Source organism: Cibotium barometz, chromosome 3 (assembly GCF_041138505.1).
Source record: "Cibotium barometz isolate CiBa-2024 chromosome 3, ASM4113850v1, whole genome shotgun sequence".
Classification (NCBI taxonomy): Eukaryota; Viridiplantae; Streptophyta; class Polypodiopsida; order Cyatheales; family Cibotiaceae; genus Cibotium; species Cibotium barometz.
Window position 1 is genome coordinate 15,587,531 of NC_141048.1, and position 5,000 is coordinate 15,592,530.

Sequence of the window (5,000 nt, forward strand, 5' to 3'; positions counted from 1 at the left end):
TTCAAAATTTTTAGGGTTAGGGGCATTTGATCCTTCTCTTGGACTATGGTGAAGAACCTTTGGCATTCATCATAGTATTTAACAAATTCAACAATATCTCCAACGAGTATAGGCCACAATATTCTGGCTTGGCAAACCTTACAAAATGTCATTTCCTCAGCAAAGTGTTCTCTACCTATACCAGAATGGGCTCAGCCACCACAAAATCATATTCATGAACACATTTCCTCTCATGATGCCATCTTAACCCTTCTAAAGCATTCTCGGTATCAATTGATAGTGCGTGCCGTCTGGATAAGGCGTCTAGCTTTGTCTTTCTAGATGGGATAATCAATTGGGAATCCACTATTTTGGTACATGGTCAATGTGGAACAACAGAGTGTTAGAACAAATATCTTCCACTCCTAGAGGGGGTTCTCTATTCAAAGTTCTAGAAAGGTGATCACATATACATGTAGTAACCCTTTTCGTCGCCATGATGGTGAAATCAAATTAAAAGAATGAGCAACCATTTGGTGATGCACCCTGTGGTGCAGGGCTTCTTCACCAAATAAAGCTATGCTAAAAAATGAACTTGATAGCCACAAGATAATGTCTATGCTTCTTTATAGCATACACTATGGCTAAAACTCTCTTTAAATGGTGGTATATTTATGCTCAATGTGATTGAGTTGATGGTTACAGAGTAAAGGTCACAGGGAAGTTCATGTTGTGCTCCCTTGACTATGCTAACACGAATCCAATAGTGAATGTTGAAGCATCAATGATCCGAGTTAGGGGATCTTAAGATGGGTGTTGTGCTCACTAATGTTATAATGCTCCTTACATTATAAGCTCGAGGACTTGTAAAACTAGTACTTTGAATCTCCACCCAATCATATCCCAAATGGAGCCTAAACTCATAGTTATATAGGCCTAAGTGATGCATGACCTTCCAACTTCAACCCCTTGACCTTACATTAGCTAAACATTGCTTTTTCATTAACCAATGCCTCTTCAACTACCCCTAGAAGAGGGTGCCCTCTTTTGTGTCCCTTGGGCTTCCATTGTGCACCATTTACTTCACATTTTACTTTAACTTTAATGCCTATTAACCATTGCTTACGTATTTCCTATTTGAAGTCCCCTAAACCTTATTTATATGCAAACCTTTTACATATAAATAATCTTTCCTAGTCTTACCTTTTAGTGTTCGCACTTTACTTTAACTTTAATGCCTATTAACCATTGCTTAGGTATTTCCTATTTGAAATCCCCTGAACCTTATTTATATGCAAACCTTTTACATATAGATAATATTTCCTAGTCTTACCTTTTAGTGTTTCGTGTCACTCTCATAACATTTCTTACCCCTTGAAAGAAAATTTTTCATCCTTGAAAACAAACTCAGGACACCTTTTCTTCAGTGTAGCCACTCTTTCCCAACTTGATCCTTCTTCTAGTCTATCTTTCCACTTTACTAAACATTCTTTAAACACATAATGTCTAGTTTCCTAACTTGATCCTTCTTCTAATCTATCTTTCCACTTTACCAAACATTCTTTAAACACATAATGTCTAGATTTCTTTTCTCGATATTCGAGAATATTTTTAGGCTCATATGGAAGAATAGGTGGTTCTACAAAATCCAATATTGCTTCTTTTCAAATGACGTTGTCATTGTTTTCCATCTTGCATTTCAATCTACTAACATGAAGGACATGATGTACTCTGGAACCTTCAGGTAAAGGTACCTTGTAAGCTACATTTCTATTTTTTTAAAGTATTGTATAAAGACCACAATACCTTGGACTTAACTTTGAAACTTTTCCACTTTTTAAAGTTTTTTTCTTAGAAATTCCCTGGTGCCCCACACTTGGATTGTCATGACATTCTAGTAAAATATTCTCACAAATATTTGCTTCAAATGTGACATTTATATAAAAAGTACCCATTAATGATGGAAAAAAACTTCCAACGATCCTTTTCACGTATTGACCCTTCTTTGAACCACTATCTTTTTTAAGTGATTCCTTCTTTAAGTGATTCCTTCTTTAAGTGATTCCTTTGAACCACTATCTTTTTTAAGTGACATCCTTATGTCACTAACGGCTATATTTTCTTTACTCTCTATTTGAGACTTATCTTTTTTTATCAAGTTATTCCAAACTACTTGATATCTAGTGTCATTAGAACATTTTTCTTTTTAAATGGGTCAGCAATTCACTTGCTAGTTGAGTAAAACTCAACTCATTTATCATGGGTGCTCAACTTAGAGCATCTATCATGATATTATATTTTCATGGGTGCTCAACTTAGAGCATCTATCACGATATTATATTTTCCTTCTCTATATGTTACCTCTTAACTCCTTTAGATTATTTAACAATTTAAGACTTTCATGGTTAGACAATAAATTGGCACTATATAAATAATGATGCCACTTTTTAAGAGCATACACAAATAGTTCTTTTTTACAAGCTGAATAGTTACTTTGAGCTTTGTCCAACTTTTTACTTTGAAATACAACTAGCCTTCCCTTCTGCCAATAATAATGCTCGTACACCATTACTAGCATTTGTTTCCAATACAATTGGTTCATTTGGATCCACTATTTGCAAAATAGAAACAGTAGCTATTGCTACTTTCAATTTTTCAAAACTAGTTTATTGATCATGAGTCCAATTAAATTGTTTTCCTTTTCATTTAAGTTGATTCATCATTGGAACAGCTATCTTAGCATAATTAATTATAAACTTTTGTTAAAACCCTACAAGTCCTAAAAAGGTTTGTAACTCATCTATATTAGATGGGGCCTTCCATCTCAATATAGCTTCAACTTTATCAAAATCCATATAAATCTCTTCCTTGGACACTATATGTCCAAGATATTACACTTCTTTTTTAAGGAATCATATTTAGATTTTTTAGCAAATAATTTGTTTCTCCTCAATATTTGAAATACTTTTCTAAGGTGCTCAATATGTTCTTATTCATTTTGACTAAAAACTAGTATATCATCAATAAAAACCACCACAAATTTTCTTAAATAAGGATAAAGTATAATGTTTATCATGGTCATAAGAGTAGCAGGAGCATTAGTTAGACCAAAAGGCATAACTAAAAACTCATAGTGCCCAAAAGATGTCCTAAATGTTGTTTTCTTAATTGATGATATCCAGTTAAATCTATCTTACTAAAATATTTAGCACCTTTATGTTGATCAAACAACTCATATACCATGAAAATAGGAAATTTGTTTATTTATTATTGCATTCAATCCACGATAATCTATGCACAAGTGCATAGATCCATCTTTTTGCTTCATCATCAATAATATCGGTGAAGCTGAGCGAGACTTACTTGGCATAATAAAGCCTTGTTCTAAATATTCAGCCAGTTGTTTTTCAACTTCTTGTCTTTAGTCAAACTTACTCAATAAAGCCTTGTTCTAAATATTCAGCCAGTTGTTTTTCAACTTCTTGTCTTTTAGTCAAACTTACTCAATAAGGTGACTTACTAATTGGCTTTGAATCCTTTAAAACTTCTATAGGATAATTTGTCCCTCTATACAAAGGTAAACCTAATGGTAATATTTTAGAAAAACATCTATAAGTTCTTCTAATAAATTGTTCAAAGAAGAATTAACTACTTCACAAATACTTGAATCAAACTTTTCACAATGGTTTTTAAATTGTGACATTGCATAACACAAAAAAAAAATTATTCTATTTCATTATCTTGATGAAGCTTTTGGAGCTCAAAGGAGAAGATGGTACATTGTGCTCTCCTTACAATGTAATAAATTTTCCTTTATGATTAAATGTTAGTGTATTACGCAAATAGCTTCTTGAAAGTGTTTCCCCCAATTAAAATAACTAGTCTCTCCGAAGAATTACATCTGCGGTCGATAGATGCATTACTTGAAAATCCAAAGGTACTTCATACTCTTGAATCTTCATCCTAACCTGGTTTACCAAAGTATCCCACTCATCTTTATGAGAACTTGGGACTTGAGGCAACTTAAGTTTCTTAACTAAGTTGTAATTTAAAAAGTCACATCATTTATGAGAATTCTAACTTTTTTATCTTTAATATTTCCATGCACTTGAATCAAATCATGTGGTCCAAATGATAGTTCCCACATAGATTTTGCCACCATAAATCAATGATTTTCATCAAAATGACAAACCTCAACTCATTTATGTTAAGAAAAATCCTTGAGTGTCAACACTTGAATAGTTTTCATTGATTTTGCTTTAGGTTTATCAATACCATTCCCAGCAAGTTTTTGTTCTTGGGACTTAGAACAATGCTTTTTATCATGTCTCGGTTCAAGATAAGAGAAACAAAGTTTTTCTTTTAACCTTGCTTTTTTAGAAACTTACTAGAATTGGATTTTTACTTTTTTGAAGATTCTTTCTTTTTAAAGAAAAAACCTTTTCTTTTTTTAGAACTAATTTTTTTCCATGAGGTTTATATGAAAAAAATTTATCTTTTTCTTTACAATTACCATTACCCATGGTATCGTCAAATTGTTTTGCAAATCTTATAGCCTCATCTAAGTTTTTTGGTTCTTTGGAGCAAACTTTCTTCTTGTACTCCCTTTTTAGGATTCTAATGAAGCCTCTTACTTTTTGAAAATTGTATATTCCCTTAAGTTTTAAGATAATTTCTCTATAGTAAGCTATATATTGAATGAGATTTAAGTACTTTTGTTCTATCACCCTTCAGAGATTCAAACAACTCACCTTCTTTCATCCAACATAAGACTAAATGCCATGACCTTAGTCAAGTCATCTAGTTCTCATATAGATTTGTGTAAAATATCTCCAAATGATGTCTAGGATCAATATCTCCTTAAAATTTAAGTATCAATTTTGCGACTTGAGTTGGCTTGATTTACATTCCTCCAACTTCTCTAACGATCCCCCTTCCTATTTCTTGATCTAATCTTAGAATATCTTTTGCATCGAGGCTACATCTGAGGTGTTAGCAAGGCTGATGGTATGTACCCACCT